This window comes from Antennarius striatus, chromosome 8 (assembly GCF_040054535.1).
Source record: "Antennarius striatus isolate MH-2024 chromosome 8, ASM4005453v1, whole genome shotgun sequence".
NCBI lineage: Eukaryota > Metazoa > Chordata > Actinopteri > Lophiiformes > Antennariidae > Antennarius > Antennarius striatus.
In genome coordinates, this window is record NC_090783.1 from 18,008,434 (window position 1) to 18,032,429 (window position 23,996).

At 39.9% G+C, this 23,996-nt stretch overlaps 1 protein-coding gene across 10 annotated transcripts in view; it reads left to right on the plus strand.

Moving 5' to 3' along the window:
* add3a (adducin 3 (gamma) a) overlaps nucleotides 1-23,996 on the plus strand; it is an 85,597-nt gene that overhangs the window by 17,393 nt on the left and 44,208 nt on the right. For 2 of the 10 annotated variants that reach the window (XM_068320708.1, XM_068320717.1), the window contains exon 1: nucleotides 20,754-21,109. The exons of 4 other annotated variants lie outside the window; for them this stretch is intronic. The gene's annotated coding sequence lies outside the window, so the exon portion shown is untranslated. Of the gene's footprint in view, nucleotides 1-4,992; nucleotides 5,215-20,752; nucleotides 21,110-22,399; nucleotides 22,457-23,996 lie in introns of those variants that run through there. 4 more of the 10 variants (XM_068320715.1, XM_068320718.1, XM_068320712.1 and 1 more) reach the window with 3 other exon arrangements.

Genomic DNA, 23,996 nt, shown 5'->3' on the forward strand with positions numbered 1-23,996 from the left:
TTGGTTGGGCACTTGAGTGACAGGTAGTGGGTGGAGTTAAAAAGCGTGAAAGGGTGAGGTTTTCAAGTGAGCTTTTCAAATTTATAGGTGAGGAGATGGGGAGGCTTCATAAACGTTTAAATTACTGTAATAAAATAGTTTGTCGCTATAAAATATAATTTCGTTTTTCACGGGAGGTTTTGGACCACATTAACTGCAAGTAACTGGATTACTGTATTTAGAGAAGAAATGCAAGCTTAATGGTGTGATCTTATAATTTTTTTCCAAAACTTTTTTGTTGATTCAGTGTTTCTAAAAGGATTGGATTCAGTATTTGTAAAAATATTCATTTTAAAGTTTGTGCATTTTTCCAGATTGGGGAACCCGTTGCTTTGAAAAAAAAAAGTTTATTAGATATGTATTATAATTTAATATTTTTAAGGTCAAAGCTAGCACTTCCTGGTGCATTTAAAAGGTACATATTCAGAACTCCATTTAAGCAGTGAAATGAGTTGAGGAATGATGCACACATAATGAAGCCTATCCAAGCGCACTTGGAGGATGAGGCAGGGTACACTTCGGGCATGATGCCAAGTGCAGCGCAGAGCTGTAATCCAAATATATCAAACATTGATAAATTAAGCTAATGTCACCGTATATCCTTTTTACATATTTTCTCATTTGCTAAAAGATTTTAAAAATTATGAGAATTTAGAAAGGCTTGCACTCTGATTAGCCTGTTGGAACACACACTACCAGATTTGTGGTAAACGTATACACTGCCCGGCCAAAAAAAAAGTCACCGTTTGGGTTTCAATAAGCAAATTGCATCGTTATGATCAGGGGTTGCTTCGGTTGGTCAAGTCTAGGCTCAGCAATATTACTCAGCAAAAAAATTAAGTCTGCTGAGTGTCTGAATATATTGAATGACCAGGCTATCCCATAAATGGATTTTTTCTCCCGGATGGCACGATCATATTCCAGGACAACAATGCAAAAAATTTTTTATCGGACTCTTAATTGTGAAAGAGTGGTCCAGGGAGCGTGAGGAATCATTTTAACACATCAATTGGCCCCCACAGTCTTGAGCTTAACCCCATTCAAAGTCTATGGGATGTGCTGGAGAAGACCTTGCAGAGTGGTTTGACTCCTATTGTCAATACAAGAACTCGGCCAAAAATTAATGCAATTCTGGACAGAAATAAATGCTGTGACGTTGTACGAGGTTGTCGAAACAATGCCGCGGCAAATGCGCCCCACAATCAAAACTACAGGCAGTCCCACGAAATATTAGAGTGTGTGACTTTTTTTTTTCCTGGGCAGTGTATATTGAAATTAATCAGACAAGGTCCTCCAAAAGAAAAACAATTTAAATTAGAATCAGAAAGAGTGTCGCCCTGATGATATAGGTGATTTCTCATTGACTCATCTGAGTTTATTTTGTGTGTTTTCAAGATGAGTGTCTTTGTTTGATAAGATTTGTTCAACTTATTTTTGCTAGTACTTTAAGAGCTCTGCTCATCGGCTCATTGCAATGATCACAGATCTGTGGCTTTATGGGTGTCTGCCTGCCAAGGCTTTGTGGTGGAGTTTGGTCTCCTGGCGATGTCACTGGTCATGATATGTTTGTAATAATCTCAGTAAAATGCAGTCTGTGGGATTTTAACATAGAACTCTGCTAGGCTGTGGGGCTTTGGTGGCCACAAACAACTCAATCTCTTTGTAGAGACTTGGAAAAGTTGAACTTCTTACACATAAACCTTCTTTTTTGTTCTCTCTCTTACTTACACACACACACACACACACACACACACACACACACACACACACACACACACACACACACACACTTAAGTTTGTGCACTGCTCTGCGCGGTTCAAATGGACTAATTTATTAGAATCCACTCCTGACAGTACGGGACAAAAACTACTTACAAGGTTGGGAAGATGATGAGATGGCCGTGTTGGTACTGCTACGTTTGTTTGTTGTTTTTTTTACCTAATTTACTTCATAGATCCCCATAGGGAAATTATCCACTCCAGCACACAATGTTAGTAGTCAAACTCATGCGCAGTGCATACAGGCCCCGTAACACACACACCCAAGGGGCCTGTGCGCGTGCAGCTAAAGGGGAGGTAGAGTGGCAGGCAGCTCCTTCATTGTGCGCTTATGACCAGCTTATAAAGAGGACGGAGCTTTGCTCAAGGGCACCTTGGCAGTGCTCCGGAGGTGAGTTGACACCTCCCACTGTCAGCTCACACTCCGGGGTAGCTGGGCGAGAGCGGGAATCGTACCGCTGATCCTGTGGTCATTGGATGACCTGCTTGAAATCGCATAGTTTCTTTGCTGTCTTAAGAATTGGATTATTAGATTTTAACAATTAAACTAACCCTGAAACAGGATAAACTATCGCATGGTGAAATTACAGTTCTTGTCAGACTGCACATGTACACTAAAACGAGCTCCTCCTGACCTTGTGCCTGACATGGATAAATTTACCTCTGTCTCATACTATTACTGGCAAGAAGGGACAATTAACCTCCTTCCCAATGTAAATAGGTCAGAGTCTCACAATCTATCCTTTTAGAAGAGCTTGTAGGGTCAACTGAATTTTGACAAAAAACAGACGTATAAATCAGGATGATTTATATTAAAAAATTGAATTCTTTGGGGCAATTTGCCATCATTTTACTTAATGAATGAATAAATAAATAAAAAGTTGCACATACATTTTGAAACACTAAATGTATGTGCAACATTTTTTTTTTATTCACTCAGTTCTGTGTGACCAAGAAGGCATGTCAAATTACAATCATTGTGGCAGACACAGCAGTGTGTGTGTGTGTGTGTGTGTGTGTGTGTGTGTGTGTGTGTGTGTGTGTGTGTGTGTGTGTGTGTGTGTGTGTGTGTGTGTGTGTGTGATTTAGATCGTAATAGTAACTGTTGCACTCAGCCTGTTCCAATTGAACTTCATAAGTACTCAAACTACTGTATATACTTACCTGCTTGTGTCTGCTTAGTAATGCACAGAAGGGACCATCTTTCTGTTACCAAGTGAACTGCATAATCTTTCTCTCTCCCTTTAAAGGTTTGTTGAAGGTTACAACTGGCGGTTCCACAAAACAATTTAGAAGTGCATCCTTTTTTAATGCATGGAACCTGTCAGGCCTCCACACATTTCAGTTGGCTATAAGCTATTGTTAGACTAGATATGCAGCCCTGGCTATGCTGCAGGAAGTCAAGGGGTAAGGTTTATTCTGGGACAGTTATGCAGAGTCCGAGAGGGTGTGAGAGAGCGCCTAGAGGGGGTGTGATACTGATTAGAGGTCACAAAACTGCAGGACTTTGCAGACTACAGATTTCCCATTCATGTGTTTGAATAATTGATACTTTGTTGACTTTATTTCAAGCAGTTATGCTTGTTGTCATAGCCTGACTTTGCTCATGATAAGGCTAACAATTTGGAAGTGAAAAAAGAGTGGTAAATTAACACACTCAGTTGTCACAAAATCAGGTGTTGGTTTATATTATATATAATATATATATGTATATATATATATGTGTGTGTGTGTGTGTGTATATGTATGTGTATATATATGTATGTATGTATATATTATATGTATATATATATATATATATATATATATATATGTATGCATATATGATTCCAACTGTGAGGTGGAATTCACACTGTGGTGAGACCAGCGATGTTGTTTGGTCTAGAGACAGTGTCACTGAGGAAAAGACAGGAGACAGAGCTGGAGGTGGCAGAGATGAAGATGCTGAGGTTCTCTTTGGGAGTGACCAGGATAGACAGGATCAGGAATGAGTACATCAGAGGGACAGCACATGTTACAGGTGTTGAAGAACAAGTCAGAGGCCAGACTGAGATGGTTTTGACATGTCCAGAGGAGAGATAGTGAATATATTGGTAGAAGGATGCTGAGTTTTGAACTGCCAAGCAGGAGGCCTAGAGGAAGACCAATTAGGAGGTTTATGGATTTAGTGAAAGAGGACATGAAGGTAGTTGGTGTGAGAGAAGAGGATGCAGAAGATAGGGTTAGATGGAGGCAACTGATTTGCTCTGGCAACCCCTGATGGTAAAAGCCGAAAGGAAAGGAAGATGGGTCTTGACCGACCACCCTGCAGTCTCCTTAGTGGGCTTAGAGTTAATGGACTGTGGTACTGCCGCACTTGCCTCTGTATTCTGATTATTCTAAAAATAAAAAAATTCAGCATTTTCACTGATTCAGGTAAAGTTCCTGTTTCCAGATAATCTCCCTCCTTATTTCTTTCTTATGGTCTCCTTTCGTGGAGAGGGAAATTCCTTGCACAAGGAATTTGTTAAGCTGCTATCAGGAAAAGTACTGCATGTCTTTTGGAAGAGTATTGGAGAGGAATCCATTAATCAAGGGAAATTCGACAAATGTTTGGAAAATGTTCTCAATATAACGAAACTGACATTTTTTAAATTTTGCTAATGATTGGACTAAACTGTTCTAAACTGTTATGTGAAGAGAAATTTAATTGAAATATTTATCCTTAAACGTAAGAAGGAGGACGATAAGATTTCAGGAAGTTATATATGGAATTTGATGTGATAGAAGAAAAGTAAAGAACAACAGAAAGACTTCACACTGTCAGGGAAGGGAAATTTTCTTCCATGGGTATTCCAAAGTATATTATGTTGGTGCAATATATTTTTTAGCGGTGAAGGAGAGAAAATATGTAGTAAGTGTTATTCGAGTATGGGTCAATAAACTTTGAAGGATGGATGGGTGGAAAAGTCTGAAGATTTTTTGTCCTTTAATACAAAAGGCATTGAGGCACCTCTGTGTGAAAGGACTGTGCTTCTGTGTGTGAATATAAATCAGGTTGACCCTCCCCCTCCTTTCTTCAAAGCCCCACAACTATCGTCATTCACTTTTAGTTTCCTCCTCTCTACATGCTGGCTCATCCTATGCAATCTGCACAGCGGATTGGCTGTGCTTGCTATTGGTGATCCCCTCAGTACAGAGCCAAACTCAGCAAAGCCGCTCCTTCTTTTGCATGAAATGAGAAAAGGGAAGAGACTGTAAAACAACAGTGAAGGAACGAGGGCAGCTGGTGCAAGTTTTACCCTGCATTCAGCTTGGGAGAGGCGTGCTAGAGACAGAAGTCCAGCAGAGGATGTGCTGCAGTGTAGGTGGATCGCAACTGTGCAGCAATTTAAACTCTACTTGGCTTTCCAGCAGGTTTGTAATGAAAATTGTTTTACAATGAATACCTAATGAATTGTTACATGGCATTTTTTGTTAGTTCTGTCTCCATAAATAGATGCTAATAGAGCCAAAAATGATCATAAATCTGTGACTAATACATGTTTATTTATTTTTGTTTTATTTAATTATTAATCCCCAAAGGGAAATTAAGACTCCACTCTACACACAGGTTAGTAGTTAAATGCATCTACATAGTGTGCACAGGCCCGAAACACAAGGGGCATGCATATTTAAAATAATACATGTTTAAAATGTTGAGACCTTATATATTTTGTCTCACATAAGTTAAGGTTACATAGAAAATCTATGAGCAAAATAAAAGATGCTGCTTCTGTTTCTTTGCGTTCAATGAAACAGAGGCCCTTTTCCCTCCTTTCAGAAGGAAAAGGGCCTTACTCAGGAGATGAATAGAATTGAGAGCTGTGAATGGACACAAAATGGTTTTCAGTATGCTAAGGAAAGTTTCTGCGTCTTAAGTGTGAGCATGTTCGGTTAGTGTCAGGGACTATGTTCATAAACTTGTTGATAGAATGGGCTGGGTTTCAATGCATTATTAGGAGATGAGATGATACTCATTTTAACAGTTTGTTCATCAAATTTGTATTCAAACTTCAGAATTTATCATGTTTAACACTGCTTTGGAGGCTTTGCTTTACCCCTGGGGGAAATTAGAGTGATAAAGTAAAGTGCTGTAGTTGTTATTTTTCTTGCTATCTGTGCGCTGTTTCTAAGAACTTATAATGTACCATTAGAAGCTTTTTTTTTTTCAAATCTACTCAGTTGTTAGTTTCTCTTCCCTGAATGATCATCTTACATTTGCTTCATTTATTCAATTTGATATATTGCGTGGTGGGTTTTATATGATTGAGGTTATTGAGCATGTTGTATTTGTTTTCTTTAAGCGTCTACAGGAGAACTTCCACAAAATTCTCTGCATTTCATTTCAGACTTCCCTTATTAAAATTTTACAGCCAACTCAATATTAAGGTCATTTCCATGTACATTTAGCACTACAAGATATATATCTTTCTCATGTAAAACTCCCTTTTACTCCCTGTCATCTATTGCTCTTGACAAGCCCATTCTGTTGTTGTTCACAACTACTACTTTTTACATATGGTGCTCCAACTATCTCAAAAGTCTTGTGAATGTAAAAATAAATGTGTAATGTCTTTTCAAGTGGCATTCCAGTTTGGCCTTGTTTTATTGAGAACCAGCTTCCCAAAGCTGGCACAATGTTGGCTTCAGTCTGTTGTGAATCCAGAAATGTCTAGTCAAATACTTGCAAAGAAGAAATGAAATGGGAAACATTGTATTGTATTCTACTGTAGTAGGATACATTTGTTTGCCATCATTCTGACAACCTTTTGATAGCTAATCTTTATTTCAGCAATGACAGTATGCTGAACCCCTCGAGAGAGTACTGCTGCTTCAGGCAATAATGAGTCATGCTCATGATTTCCTTTCTCAAGGCATTTTCATGTCTATGCTTCATTCTTGTGCTCTGGTCACTCTTTTCAGAGTTCAGGATGGGGTTGTGACATTTTGGTAGATTGCTATATGTATAATCTCTAACAGGAAGATTTGGAAAGCAGCTTTCAGCAGTTTGCAGCTAACTCGAACACAACCAAAAATGTCTAGGTTAGGGAAATTGTGCAGTGTCCTGGAATTCTTTAGAACATAGGACAAATTTGACAGATCGTATAACAATTGTTTTTCTCATGTTATTAGCGTTTACAAAGCCTTGCTAAACTACAGTGTGTATACACACACACACACACACACACACACACACATATATATATACTGTATATTATACCTATTTTGCTTGTGTAATACTGGCACACTATCTAAAATCATAACATGGAGCTCATCTAGACCTTCGTTGTTGTATTCAGTGCAAATAAACAAAGACATTGAAGAGAAGGGTGTTCCTTGCCGTTCAATGCTATGATGAAATCTCTGTGAACATGATTTATATTTCCTTTTAGGAAAATTGATGGATTGTGCTCATGTGTTTGTGTGTGTGTGTGTGTAGGAATTCTAACATTGTCAAAGAAAGGGGAGTTGGTCTTCTTTCTAACTTGTTATCTAACTCGTGGTGCATGTGTGTGCGCACATGTGCATAAATATCTGCCTATGATGATGTCATACAGCATGGTTTCCAGCTGTCCTGGTCTGCTGCACTCAATTTAATCTTCAAGAAAGGCTTTCCCAACCACATGCATTAAAGTGCGTGTCACTTGTGCTTTTTTATATTGGTGAAACAGTATTTCCCTTGTAATTGTACAGACTAGGCCACCAAAATCACCCGCAAGGACTAAACATATGCCAAAAAAAAAAAAGAAGGGGCCTATATATCATTGCTGCTCGATGACTTTTTACTCGGGTTGATCTGAGTACTCGTTTCAGAGTATCCGGTACAGATAAAGCATTTCTCGTAACCAGCGTTCCCCAAGCTTCTCATGGTACCCATGAGAAGTTCATGGTACATAATGCACTTCATGTTCTGAAGTGAACTTCCTGAATCTAAGAAATGCGTATGTTTCTATGATATTACTACTTTGGCTACTTTCACTTACACTATCGGCAGCCTGTGTTTCATAATACCAGCCCATGTTTGTCCTGTGGCCACCATGCCCAGGAAAATGCCACTACTCAGTGCCACTACTGGCATCTTTCAGGCAAGTGCAAAATAGTAGAGTGCTTACAGGACTTACTTAAATTCCCTTTTGTCAAACATGCAAACAGAGTACAGTTTTTCTTAAGAAAATCAACTTTCTCCTCATGAGATACTTTAGACATTGTTCGGCAAAATTTTTCTCCATATATATACTGTTTAGGGGCGGCACGGTGGCGCAGTGGTTAGCGCTGCCGCCTCACAACACGGCGTACCTGGGTTCGAGTCCCGCTCTGTGCGGAGTTCGCATGCTCTCCCCGTGTCTGCGTGGGTTCTCTCCGGGTTCTCCGGCTTCCTCCCACCTCCAAAAGCATGCTCTTCAGGTTGATTGGCCGTTCCAAATTGCCCGTAGGAATGAGTGTGCATGGTTGTGTGGCTCCGCGGTGCACTGGCATCGTGCCCGGAGTGTCCCCCAACCTCCGCCCTATGCCGCCGAGATAGGCTCCAGCTCCCTGTGACCCGCTGCGGCGGATACAGTGGTGGTGATCTGAAGATGATTGATATACTTTTTAATTAAATTTATTGCCAAAGTGATGCTCAAGTAGGCGCTTTGCTTCAGAATATCTAGTTGCAGGATCCATATTTAAACAGCTTTTGTTAATTTTTGTTGGATGATCCACTATAAATTGATGCAAAAAATAAAGGTGGTCTTCTTTACAGTCAGTCTTGTTCTGCTTTATGTTTGAATGCCTGCATTAATGGCTGAAACTAGAGGGTCACCACTAAATACAGGAACGTCTTTCTTAGGCTAAGTTGTCTGTCATACTATAGACAAAATAAAATTAGCTAAGTCTGGTTGTCTTGTCATTGCTCTGACATAAAAACTTTTTTCTTTTGCATTCTCTTTTCATTGCAGAACCAAGGAGAATTTTTCTATGAAAGTCTCTTTGTTCAGTGTTACTCTTTTCTGTCCTGCCAAATATTGATAGTGTTGAAGAGCTGGGCACTCAAGCTCTCACTTTCTTCTTCAATGTCTTTAAATCTAGTTCTAACTAAAAGCCTGAAACTAATTTTGAAGTCAGGACGTTGTTCTTCAGGAACAGAAATGCATATTTGAGTCAGCCCAGTAAGGAAGGTCTCCAGATGGATGATGTACTCCTCCCATCATGGGAATTGCATCAGAGTTGAAGCTCAGTGTCTGAGTTGAAACCTGCCATGTTTCGTTCAAACAAAACATAGTTAAAGCAAAGACTATGTATCACAATCATTGAGTACAAATAGCTACTAGATTGTTGATTAACAGCGTAGGCATAAAGATTTTGTGTAGGATATACAGGAAGCATCTGAGCAGGAATTTGGGAATATAGTCATATACACTCACCGGCCACTTTATTAGGTACACCTGTCCAACTGCTGGTTAACACTTAATTTCTAATTAGCCAATCACATGGCGACAACTCAGTGCATTTAGGCATGTAGACATGGTCAAGACAATCTCCTGCAGTTCAAACCGAGCAACGTATGGGGAAGAAAGGTGATTTGAGTGACTTTGAACGTGGCATGGTTGTTGGTGCCAGAAGGGCTGGTCTGAGTATTTCAGAAACTGCTGGTCTACTGGGATTTTCACGCACAACCATCTCTAGGGTTTACAGAGAATGGTCCGAACAAGAAAAAATATCCAGTAAGCGGCAGTTCTGTGGGCGGAAATGCCTTGTTGATGCTAGAGGTCAGAGGAGAATGTCCAGACTGGTTCGAGCTGATAGAAAGGCATCAGTGACTCAAATAACCACCTGTTACAACCAAGGTAGGCAGAAGAGCATCTGAGCAAAACAATCCCTGCACAGAGATTTAAGGTACTCAGGGCAAATCTCATCCACTGAGGAGCTTGGCAATCACCTCGTATTCTTTACCTCAGTTGATGAATGATTCCACTTCTGAGACCCCAGTCTCTGCCTCCCCCATGAAAGACTTGATAGAAGGATACCTCAAAGTAGTTCTTCCACCACCCGACAACATCTCCAGTTGTGGTCAGCTGCTCCCAGCCTCCACTGTAAACAGTGCTGATGGTGTACTGCTTTCCCTCCCGAGGTGCAGGACATCTAGCTACAATTTCTTCAAGGCTAACCACTAGTCCTACTCCATGGCTTCCCCCGAACTTTTCAGAAACCCAAGAATTCACCTCCATAAGTAACCAGGCCTGGCCTGCCAGCACCTGTTGGCTGCCTCCGCATTCCCATGCGTCAATAAGGCTTGATACGAGCCTTTCAGCTTGACATCATCCCTTAATTCCAGTGTCCACTGGAATTCAAGGGTTGCTAACAGGACAGGCAGAAGTTCTCCAGGGGGTGGAAGTTCTCCTAGCGGTGGAAGTTGAAGACTGTGCTGACAGATGGTTTTGCCATTTTTTTTTTGGACATGTTATTACAACTTTCGTCACCACCTTAATGTCATATGCAACGTCAAAAACATCCAAAACAAGGGCTGACAGGCAGAAGTCTTCTGGCTTGTGTAGTCCCCAACCCCAGAATTCAAATCAAAGCTTCATTACTATATGTTTTTCAACAAATTCATACATTGAATTTTGACAGTCATTGTGGCACATTGTTGCTTCAACTATCCATTCCCTTATCAGTGTAGTCATAACATCTTACATCCAATTCATGCAAGTGCAGATATTAGCTTTTGTCCCAGATATAACTAAGAGCATAACCATGTTTACATTCTTCTTAGGAGCAGCAAGTTTTGTCAACATTTTAGGTGGTCAAAACAAGAAGTTGACCTCGCCAATGTTCTGAGGGTGTCTTGACAAGAATATAATGATCATATTAGCCTCCCTAAGCAGACAGTGTTGATCCAAGAATTAACCAGCATCTGTCTGTAGCCCTGTACACACAGCTGACAACTATAGTCATGTCTTGTTAAAGACACTTCAACACATTCCATTATATTATCAACAGATATCGACATGCTGTTTAAAGTCTCAAACTGAATTTTAGGTTTAATTTTCAATTTTTTTAATGGTTCCATATTACTGTTTTTTGAATCAATCTCACACAACTGGCAGATGTCCAACTAGACTGTATTCCAAATATTTTGACCCAAAGTGATCTGTGATCCTAAATATCAGCTTTTAATAATTGCTCATTGAGCTCCTCACAAAACGCTTCATTTCAGACCTCCTGTTGTAGTATGCTAATGAGCTCCGTCTGTCAACACCTAGTTCACCTGCGACACGGCCCTCTCAAGAAGAGCATTTGGTTAACGGGACAAAGGCTTTAGATTTTTCATTGCTATGGCTTTTGGAGTTCTTATCGTGTCACCATATATTTTCGACCCAGAATCGGGCCCAGGAGAGGCTCTTGAAGAGCCAGTGATTGTGCATCTGAAGCAGGATAGTTTCAGAATAGTTAGCACATGTGAACGTTACTTATTTTGTTCTGTGTTGTGTGCTGTAACTTATGAGCAGAAGCATCGTCTGGTAGCCCCTTTTTTTTCTACTCCCGCCTCTTATTACACAGTAATCCTGTTATATCTGAACACCCATGTTCTCAATTAATGAAGCTCTGAGTAATGAACCAGCTTTCAACACAATTGTCCCAAAGGGTTCGAAACCTTATGAGGTCTCATTTGGACATCACTAGTCTCAAGCAACATGGAAATGGATTTTGGAAGGAGTGTGTGTCATAAAGAGAACTGCAGTACAATCGTACGAGTCCATGTATTTGTACTAATTTCATTGAGTTAAGACTAACATATTTATTTTCAGGGAAAGCAACTTGTTAAATTGAGTTAACTCAATTTAACAATTTAAATTGAGTTAACTCAATTTAACAAGTGATATTGTAAATACATAAAGTTAATTTTTTCTACAGAAAAAGCTGAGTTGTACATTCATTCATACACATATGAACCGGTTTTTTAGAGTGTGGCTGAGTTCCAGTGTTCCCCTGTTCTGTTCCACATCCTGTCAGGAAGCTTGTCCTTCCTTCTACAACCTCATAATATGTGTGACTGTCAGAGAAGGACAGGGTGGCATTGAAATACTGCAGGCCATACCTTTCCAACCACAAAATAACAATAATAATGTACAAGGAAGAAAAATGAACAGGATTTATTGGATGACAAATGGAGAAAAATAGTACAGTACGCTCTCGTTCTTTGCGGGCAATGCGTTCCAGGAACCACACACGATTAACGAATTCTGCAATCGAGCGACAAACTATTCATCCTATTTACAGTAATTTAAATGTTTATGACCCTCTCCATACTGATGTTAAACCACCTTCTATCTGTATTACCTTTTCCCACACTCTGATCTACTGTTTAAAGCACTTTGGTATCTCACCTAAGTCTGAGAAACACGGAACTGAGCGCACTTCCGGATGCTGTCAGCCAATAGAATGCGTGTACGGTATCACGTGACTGCCGACCAAAAATCCGAGATGAGGTGAAGTCGCGAGTGTTAATGCGCGAATGCACGAGGGCACACTGTACATAAATTACAGGATGACTTAGAGCTCATTCATTTCCAATATTAGATAGAAATGGATAAGTAGGGATGGATTTTTCTATCTGTACTCTGTGTTTGTTTTATATTCCAAATGCTTACCAAAGGTTAACAAATATGGGTCTCATGGAGTACGTCCCTAACCCCATTGGTGTCGTTAGCATCAGTTGGAATGAGTTTCCTGTCTATGACGAATGCTTTGTATGGATTTGTGTCGCAATCCCTATGGCCCTAACCTGACGGGCCTGGAAAGCATGGAGTCTCCGGTCATCCTGCTATGACAGCATGTCCTTGAGAGCAATCCGACATGACAGAATGGGGTCAAAGCACAGCACACTGACCTTGACACCAACTCACAGAGAACTGCACTTGTTTCCTAGCCTCTTGTTGTCAAAGTCATGCTGAGATGTTATTCAGATAACATGAGAATTTCTTGAAGCCCACTGGCCAGTGTGTTGATGCAGCCCATTTGATTCGCAATTAGCATGGATTTCTTCCAGTCAACAGCTTTTGGAAATTGTACACCGCTTTCATTTTGTGCTTGAGAAAAATCTGTCACGCTGAACAGTCAAGCTTCCTGACCTACCAGTTTGGGCAATTTTTAAAATACAAGCTCATTTTATTTTTGATTGAGAGCACAATTGTCATGTCTGGACTACAGTGTATTTTCAGTGAAATGTCTGCATCTTCCTGTTTAATTATGGCACTATGAAGTATTTTGTTTATTTTTATATGTACTATGTTTAATTTGTAGCAACCAATCTTTGTATTTATATAAGCTGAATGTCAGTTGCTGATTGGTTTGTTTCCTTTTCTGTCTTAATGTTAATTAAGTATTTAGCTTTTTATGGACACTGGTTGTATGTGATGCAACGAAGAAAAGAAACCTGTGGGATAGCAGTATTTCATAATTCCTAAGCTTTAATATGAACTTGTTTCAAAGTAAGTTTTCTATGAGAATAATTTTAAAAAAAATACAAATTATATTCAACCCAAAGATTCAGCATAATTTTGGTCTTTTTGAGGGGGAAACAGTGACTATTAACAGGTTTGAACGCTTTTTTTAAATGTCTACTTTGAATAAGACACAGATAATGGATAAAGTCCAGCTTTTACAGCTACAGATCTGCTTTTGTCTTCAAAAAGCAGGTCTCTTGTCTTCATCTCCACTATTATTTTCTTTTGTCTGCTTTGCCTCTGTGCCTCCCCGTTTTCTGCTGGGGTGGGGGTCACCATTTGCACAGTGTTTGTTTGAAGTTGCCTTAGAAACTAATGTGTGTCTGTGTGATTGGACCCATGTTGGTATTCACTTGTATGTGTGTTTTTGTGATGAACTACAGTTCTGCCTCATGATGATCTCAGCCACACACACACACACACACACACACACACACACACACACACACACACACACACACACACACACACACACACACTATATAACCTAACCATGAACCCTCATACAATGAGCTTCATCAGTACATGCTGGATACTAGTTGTTCGTGTTACAAAACCACTCCTGCTCCCACTTTTTTATCACCTGGGGTCAAACAATGGAAGTACCTCAGCTGTTAATATTGGTAGTGTGAAAACACTGCGTAGAACACAGCCTAACTTTTGATATGCATTTATTACTAATGAGAAATGAGTGAAATGCAAAAATCTTTGTTAGTCCCTAAGGGGCAATTGAAGGCACATAAATCAGGATTGCTGTAGAAAAAAGAAAAGCAGAATGCAAAGAGCAAAAACGACTAAAATACACACAAAAAAAACATTTGTACAGTACAATACAAAAGTTATGTGCAATGGTGTAATAAATAAGATATTAAGAAGTGTAAAAGTGAAAACAGTGTAGACATAAACAATGAACATAATAAATGAATACATAAATACATTGTTTATGTTATAATTTAAAACCTAGTTCAAAACCTAGTGAGTTAGTTCAAAACCTAGTTTAGAACATTGTTGAAAAACCAAGTTGGTTCAAAAACTAGTTCTTTTAAAACCTAGTTAGTTTAACAACCTAGTTCAAAATGTAGTTAGTTAGATTAAAACCTAGTTTAAAACCTACTTAGTTCAAAACCTAGTTAGTTTATTGGATACATCTTTTTAGTGGCAAATGATTCTGCTGTCCCTATAAGTTCTACTTCATTATTGATTTCTGCACCATCTATTGTTGCAGAAATTGTAGACTCAGTGCATCAGTGGCTCAGGGGTAGAGTGGGTCATCCAATGATCACAAGATCAGCGGTTTGATTCCTGCCCAGCCACCTGGAGTGTGAACTGACAGGGGGAGATGTCAGCTCATTTCCTGAGCACTGCAGAGGCACCCTTGAGCAAGGCGCCGTCCCCCTTTACAGTTTGCTCAATTTGCTCAATAGGACACACCAGGAAGGAGCTGCCCGCCACTCCACCTCCCACTGCATACTCCAGGACGTGTGTGTGTGTGTGTGTGTGTGTGTGTGTGTGTGTGTGTGTGTGTGTGTGTGTGTTTTACAGGGCCTGTACACACTACAGTATTTTTGGCACTATAAGGTGCACCTTTAATTTTCTCAAAACCCAACAGTTTGCCTTATAATCCAGTGTACCTTATGTATGAAAAGCATTCATTGAAGGTGCGCCTTACAGTCCAGTGTGCCTTATAGTGCAGAAAATACTGCATATATGAATGTGATTGATTAACTAGAGTGTGCGACTAATTTCCGTTTGGGGATTATTCAAGTAAAGTGCACCCGTGCGACTCCATCGTGGATTTTTGGTCGGTAGTCACGTGATACCGTATGCGCATTCTATTGACTGAAGGCATCTGGAATTGCTCTCGTTCCATCAGTCTCAAACTTTTATGAGACACAAAAGTTCTTTAAACAGTTGATAAGAGGGTGGGAAAAGGTGATGCAGATAGAAGATGATTTAATATCAGTATGGGGAGGGTTCATAAACATTCATTTTCCGTAAATAATATGATGAATAGATCTAGATCATGGATTCCTCAATCACGAGTGGTTCCTGGAACGCATTAACCGCAAAAGACGAGGGCACACTCAATATAAAATTTTTAAAAAAAAATTTAGTCCAAAAGCATAAACATACAAAACTTCTATACGCACACATGATCAATTACATTGATCAACCTTGTGATAATCATGGGAAACATGTCAGAATCCATGTCTAATACTTGTGCACTTTGATTACTCCTGCATTACTCCTGCATTCAGTTATTTCACTGTAAAGTTTCTCACTTTTCATGACTGTGCCTCATGGTGTGAAAATATTCTACATGTAAACTCATGACAGTGGATCCTATAAACAGTTTTACAACTCCGTTTGACAGACAGATATTTCCCATACCACATCAACTGGTTGCTGTCCTCATGCATCATTGCAAGAATAAGAAAATAGCCCAAGAAATCTCCCACAGTTACTGGATGATTTGCTAATCAGTTCCCAAATGTCAGTTGAAATACATGCTGCAGTCATTTCACACACTGGCATTCAAATATTGGAAGTTTTTTCAATAGGGAAACTTTATGGCACCATAAACTTTGTTAACCAAAACTGTATTTTTTATTCTTCAGTTGTCCTTTGGTTGGCAGAAAAACATAGGTTGTTGTTTTTTTCAATTCGATAATATGATTTTTCATTTCAATTTAAAAACGCATGAAAAATGGCAAGCGAGGTAAATACACATTTACCGAACATGCATCGCTGGTTATTCCTGCCGGTCATAGGTATCAAAAGTCTAAGACTACAAAAAATTATTGATAATATATTTCATTTACCTTCTGATCGGTCTGTAACCACTCCTACCCCCTGTCAGTATTCACCATTTCTTGTTCAATTAGAATTTTATCGTGCTGTCATGCAATTAAAAAAAATTAATCTAATTACAGGATTTGTAATTAATGAATCTAATTAATCACATTTTAATACCTGTTAAAGGCCCCCAAATAAAGAATTTGAATTCTAGGACATTACAAAATTGTAGTGCATGACTAATCAATAGAATACACCAAGAAGAGAAGATTTGAAATACACATTTTTATTGGTTAAGTGTGCTTTATAAATGAAATTCAAAAGAAAAAAGGCCAAGGACATCAGCAAAGCAATTAGGCCAGGTGCATTTCTCAAAAATGCAATACGAATAATTAAAATAAAAAAAATTCAGAAATTAAATGACTCAGTCTCAAATAGGCACATAAGCAGACTCTCAATCAAAATGAATACTAAAGCTGACTCAATGCAGCAATTCAAAATGAATAGTATAACATGCCTCTAAATGAGGCAACTAAATAGCGAGATGCCAACGGGCTTTTCCTTTAAAAGGGTAAGCTAACATTCAACTTTGTGTCCTTGACATGTTTTACATTTAAATGATACTTTAGGCTGGAGCTGCTTCGGTGATATGAAAATTCTCTTTTACAAAAGGTACAAATAATAATAATAATAATGATAATGGATTAGATTTATATAGCGCTTTTCTGGACACTCAAAGATGCTTTACATTGGATCCATTATTCATTCACTCCTCATTCATACTTGTTGATGGTAAGCTACGTGTGTAGCCACAGCTGCCCTGGGGCAGACTGACGGAGGCGTCTGCAGCGCAGTTTGGCAGCGCAGAATCACTGCGTTTTTGTTGACGGTCCCGTCTTTGTTCTTTTTATAAATAAACTTTCCACCCAAAGGTCCGAGTGGGCTTGCCTCGCTCTCCTGTGTTGCGTCCATCTCTGTTGTCAGTCACCCTGCTTTTGACGAGTGGCGCAGGGAAGTGACGTCACTGCAGCCTACGGGTCACTCAGTGGGCCAAATTTAAAATGCTTGCGCATTGACTTGCCACTCGTGATTAATTGCGTAAATTTTTATAGCACGTTAATTTGTAGCGTAATTAATTAATCTAATTAACTCATTAAAGTGACTGCCCTAGAACTTTAACACAAAGTCTACTATAAAACACATTTTCTTTCAATTGATTGTCCTCGCCTTGTCGTACACCAATTCGCGGGATGAGCTTGTAAAAATAGAATCCTTTTTTTTTTCATTGGACGAGAGGAGGTCATGACCCAAGTGCATATTTAATGATCGGGAGTGTTCGGGTCACTTTGGCTATTTCCGTCGGCATGCCTAGCGAGAGAAAAAGTATGTTTTCTCATGTTATCTCTCGGGGATTTTCGTGAATCCAAAAAAGTTGTAAGCCACGGAATGCCATGGCAGCTACACAGGCTAAAAACCTTGTAGCCACTCTGGAATTTACTTCACCTATGGCGTAGTGGCAATCGATAGCTCAAGCCCAGGATGGTGGTGTGTAAAATTGACTCTGATGGTGAGGAAGATGAAGAGGTCAAAGGCGGAGCAGAGGACGAAATGGTGGAAGCTGATTGTTTTTTAGGAAGGAGGTAAGACAGGATCTGGGTGGTCAGTAGGTGCTTCCAGATGACTGGATAACAACAGCTAATGTGATCAGGGAAACGGGTAGAGTACTTGGTGTGTCATCTGGTAGGAAAGTAGATAAGGAGACTTGGTGGTGGAATGAGGAGGTACATGAGTGTATACAGAGAAAGAGTTTAGCTAAGAAAAAGTGGGACACTGAGAGGACTGAGGAGAGTAGACAGGAGTACAGGGAGATGCAGCATAAGGTGAAAGTAGAGGTAGCAAAGGCCAAACAAGGGTCTTATGATGACTTGTATGATAGGTTGGACAGTAAGGAGGGGGTGACTGATCTATACAGGTTGGCAAGACAGAGAGACAGAGATGGGAAGGACGTGCAGCAGGTTAGGGTGATTAAGGAAAACGATGGAAGTCTACTGACAGGTGCCAGTAGTGTGATGGGAAGATGGAAAGAATACTTTGAAGAGTTGGTGAAGGAGGAAAATGAAAGAGAACAAAGACTAGAAGAGGTGGCTGTTGTGGGCCAGGAAGTAGCAAAGATTAGTTAAGATGAAGTGAGGAGGGCATTGAAGAGGATGAAGAATGGAAAGGCACTCGGCCCTGATGATATACCTGTGGAGGTATGGAAGTGTCTAGGAGAGGTGGCAGTAGAGTTTCTGACTGGGTTGTTCAACAGGATGTAAGATAGCGAGAAGATGCCTAGGGAATGGAGAAGTGTGCTGGTGCCCATTTTTAAGAACAAGAGAGATGTGCAGAGTTGTGGCAACTACAAATGAATAAAGCTGATGAGCCATAGAATGAAGTTATGGAAAAGTGTAGTTGAAGCTAGACTAAGGGCACAAGTGAGCAGCAGTATGGTTTCATGCCAAAAAATGGTAATATAAATGCAGTATTTGCTTTGAGGATGATGGAGAAGTACAGAGAATGCCAGAGGGAGCTGCATTGTGCTTTTGTATATCTGGAGAGAGCTAATGACGGAGTGCCCAGAGGGGAACTGTGGTATTGCATGAGGAAGTCTGGAGTGGCAGAGAAGTATGTTAGAGCGGTGCTGGACATGTATGCGGACTGTAAGACAGTGGTGAGGTGTGCTGTAGGTGTTACAGGGAAGTTCAAGGTGGAGGTGGGACTGCGTCAGGGATCAGCTCTGAACCCCTTGTTCGCTATGGTGATGGACAGGCTGATAACGAGGTTAGACAGGAATCTCCATGGACTATGATGTTTGGAGATGACATTGTGATCTGTAGTGAGAGCAGGGAACAGGTGGAAAAGGAGCTACAGAGGTGGAGGTTTGTCCTGGAAAGGAGAGGAATGAAGGTTAGACGCAGTAAGACAGAGTACATGTGTGTGAATGAGAGGGACCCAAGTGGAAGAGTGAGGTTACAGGGAGAAGAGATCAAGAAGGTGGAGGATTTTAAGTACTTAGGGTGAACAGTCCAGAGCAATGGAGAATGTGGAAAAGGGGTGAAGAAGCATGTACAGGCAGGATGGAAAGGGTGAAGAAGTGTCAGGTGTGATAGAAGAATTTCACCTAAAATGAAAGGAAAGGTATACAAAACTGTGGTGAGACCAATGATGTTGTTTGGTGTAGAGCAGTGGTTCTTAACCTTGTTGGAGGTACCGAACCCTGCCGGTTTCATATGCTTACCGAACTCTTCTCTAGTAAAACAAAATTCTTTTTTTTTTTTCAAATTCAAGACATAAGTATAGGTTTTACTGGTGTATTAAATGAATTGTGCATTAATGTCACCTTTTTCAAAGCACAAAACCAAGACAGTGCATGAACTCGCATGAAATTCCCTAGCTGCAAATCAGTGGGACTTCTGCTGTTGTTATTGAGAGACCAGTTCAGGTATGCGTGGCTTCACCTTGGCAAGTGCTGCTCTTATGTCATTTTCACAGCAAAGTCTGTTTCTTTGTTTTCCATGCAGCTTAAGTAAGTGTTCCTTTATTTTTGCCAGTGCGAGACTAGAGTTGCTCAACTTGACATTGCAAATCATGCAGAACACTGACTCCCATCACGTTCCGTTATAGAGTACGTGTAAATTCACGTTGCACATATTCCACTTTCTGTTTTTGTTCAACATAGTTACTATGAATTAAAATATTAAGAAAGCAATTAGATGACGTACCACCATAACAGGCATAAATCGACAACTGAGTGCTCAAAATCCATCAACTGCAGCCAGTGATGGCTAAGGGGGGCGTGTCATCAAGAAATTGACACTATGTGTTAAACGTACACAGTCATTTGTGTATGTTCAGCAAAAGTACAGTATCAGAGACAGTATCACTGAGGAAAAGACAGGAGGCAGAGCTGGAGGTAGCAGAGATGAAGATGTTGAGGTTCTCTTTGGGAGTGACCAGGATGGATAGGATCAGGAGTGAGTACATCAGAGGGACAGCACTTGTTAGAAGTTTTGGAGATAAAGTCAGAGGCCAGACTGAGATGGTTTGGACATGTCCAGAGGAGAGATAGTGAATATATTGGTAGAAGGATGCTGAGTCAGTCAGGAGGCCTTGAGGAAGACCAAAAAGGAGGTTTATGGATTTAGTGAAAGAGGACATGAAGGTAGTTGGTGTGAGAGAAGAGGATGCAGAAGGCAGGATTAGATTGAGACAATTCGCTGTGGCGACCCCTGAAGGGAAAATCCGGTAGGAAAAGAAGGTTCTACTTTTTAGTAACGTTTGTCTCAGATTTATAAACCCATAAACACTGACCTTCAGTACAGTCACAGAAGGCAGGGTAGCAGGCAGTGTGAATCATGGACATATAGAGAGCAAAAGAGCACAGACAAGGAGGAGGGGTGATTAGTGTGAGTCAACCGAAGCTCTGATTGGTCTAAGAGGTCTGCATGTGTGTATTTGCCTGAATTTGTGTATGTGTGTTGCCAGCCAGTGGCCTGGAAGGGATTAAGGCTGCATCACGTGGTCCTTTAGCTTCTTTGCCAGAGACACACCCACATTTTCAGAGAGCAAACACAGACATGCACCCACTCACAGGCAAATGTATCCTCTCCCTTAAACACACACACACAGCTGTTGATACTTCTCTGATGAATACCAAGGCAGTCGAGTATCAGAGCCCACAGGAATCTTGGAGAATCTATTGTCTACAGACAGTTAAACTTGAGAGCATTTGCATGGAAAATATGGAAGGACAAGTGAACCGACTGGTTTTCTGACTTTGTCATTTTTTTCCATTAAGTTTTTGTTTCTCTTTTTTTTTTATGAGCTTTTCTCTGAAACTCAGTGGTGGAACTTTAGCACAGACGGTGAGCAACAGAGAAATGTGTTTCGCCTCAGACCAATAACACTGCCTGTTCTCTCACATTCACTGACCAAGCAAGAAATACAAGGTTGGTTGCATTTGGCTTCTTTCTTGTTCATTTTTTCATGTGCTGTTTTCTTTTGTCATCACCATTGGTCCCTCTGTCATATATAATGTATTCTTCATGCAGTGGATCTTTAAAGACAATCCTTTATTTGACAAGAATTCATCTCATCGTTTGTTTTTACTTTCCCACCTTCTGCTAAATAGTCCCTGTCCCTCAAACCAACTCCATGCTTTTAGGGGAATTCCGTGTTGGTGTGCTTGCTTGACTTCAAACATGCATGCGCTATACACACACTTCACAGTGCAGTGAGTTTGAGCTCCTGTTAAGATTAGCTGTGACTGTTATCTCTAGTGTGCACAACAGCAGAGGTTGGAAGAATGAGGGAAGACACAACTTTGTCTTCGCAGGAGCCTCTTCCAGCTTTCTTTTCATGACTATAACTCATTGGTATTCAATTAAAGTCTCGGAGGTCCAGTTATTAAAATTCCCTGTTATTAAAAGGTCCGAACCCAAGCCCAATTTGTGTCTTATAGCCGGCCCCTATGTCCATATTTTCAGTTATTATCTATTTTCAATGCCGGATATTATTTAACTGAATGCACAGCTAGCTCTTTTACCGTAAATAAAGGATTTTAAATTTATTTATTTTATTTATGTAAGATTGAAGAGCACAGACAAACCCCAGAATTAAAAATAAAGTGCAAACATAGCTGAATAAACTTTTTTTCTTATAAAGACCTCCCAGCCTAAAGAACTGAAGGCCTAAACTTCAAGTAAAAAAACATTAACATCTTCAGAAAGCATAAATAAAAACTGGTTCTTTCAGGGGAACAATACAAATAGTAACATTAACAGTAACAGTGGGCATTACCAGTAACATCTGTAGACTCATCAATGGTCAAAGATATGCATGGGGCTCTCTGAATAGCTGCATCAAGCTGTGTCAGGACATTATCCATTGATATTTCTGATTTTCAATAATGTCTCAACAGCAGCTTTTAAGCACTTATTCACAACTGTCCCATCACTAAAAGATTTTTTTGTTGCCAAAAAAAACAACAATGCCTTTAGTGAGCATTCGTTCGCATTTTTCTCAGTTATTTTGACCTCAGCTCGGACTTCAGGGGATAAATTTGCTCAAAAGCTCTGTGCTTTGTTTCACAGTGGCTCTTCACGTTACCATTTTTAATTAATGCTAAATGTTCGGCGCATATGAGCCACTCATTGTTAACCAGCGGTTTTCCTCATTAACCTCCCTTCGTTTGGAACTACTCTGTCTTCACTTCTCCCTTCCTCTGTGCTCCACTGTAGCGGTACACGCAGAAGCAGCAGCAAGCTGTCTCTATTCCAGGTGCGCTGACAGAGCAGGTAAACAAACTATTTGATTGGCTGAACTGAGTGGAGCTATTACCGTATTAACAGGAGGAGCAGCGCCTGCAGTCTGTAGCTGTGACCATCAGGAAAAATTTTCCAAGAAAATCTACTCTCGTGAATTTATCATGGAGTGGTCACGGGTCTGGACAGAACCATCACGTGGTCCGGATCCGGACCGCCATTTGGTGACCCCTGCTATAACTCAAACATGAATCAGTAATTCAGAGTGTATGTAAAAAAGAAATAATTAAGAACCCGACACTGCTCTGAAATGGGGTAACTCAAGAATGCAACACCCCAGACTTCAACCAGTTGCAATCATGTGTCAGTTACAGACCAAATGCGAACCTCTGGCATGTCAGTGGTCTCACTCTAAAATGTTGTATAATCTCACAGTAACACTGTTGTAAAACATGTAAGCTGCAAAATTTTTCAATCACACAGCAGTGGTTTTCACCCTTTCATGCAGCCATTCTCAGACGCATACAGTAGATCTACTTATCTATGTGTACATGACTTGCACTCACAGGGTCGACACTGCATGCCATTTGTGTACAGATTTGCTCATGCACATATGTGTTAACTGTCATTTACTTTGTGTATGGATATAATTAGTCAACATACAGTTTCTTTTTTGGTATCACTGCCTTTGGGGTCGCAACATGACCCAAAAGGTGGTGTGTCTATTTTTAATGGTTGAAATTCAAGCAGCCACAATTTGAAGCTTTTCCAGTCAACATAAAGTCATAAGGTGTGTGTACATTAATGGGGGGGCGTGTGGTGGCATCGTATTCATTGCGTTTGTATTTTAAAGCCTGTAATGTCAGTGTTTCACAACTAATTTTATTCCTTTTATCCTTCTACCAAACTTGCAATCAGTCAAAGTTCTCAAGTACATTTGGTAAACGGTGCAGTAAAAGATTAAGTGAGACAGAAAAAGAGAACCAGGCAAAGAGATGGAGCCACATATGTATGGGTAGGCATAGGTTCCAGATGAGTTGGTTGTCATCAGATAAAGACGAGTTCTGTACTGTCTGAGACATGCTTTGTTCCAGCTCCAAATGTCAGAAAACCACTGAGGCATTATGGGTAGACATTTTGTCTTCGAGATAAGTTTGCGTAATTGAAAACAAAAGAAGGAACTCACTCTAGCAAATAAAAAAATATTTTAATGTTAGATTTTACTACAGTTGTGCATTACTATGACATCAGTAATATTTAGCAAGACAGAATAAAGGATTCACAATAAAAATGTCTTTTGTCTTGTTAATAGAACCATGAATGTTAATGTCTCTTAAAATGAACTGAGTTTAATCACATTTCAAGTAGAAAATTAGCTTTTACAGCCTCTCAAAGTCTGTCTTTCATCAGACATGATTACATAACAGTAGTTTCAGTTTTTTGAGACTACATGGATAAGATAAGATGTTTAGAGCTGTCATTTCTTTATTATATTTTTTTTCATTAGTTTCCATTAATTGATTACTTAATATAATAATAAATAATGAATAGTTCAATTGAAAAGATCAGCAGC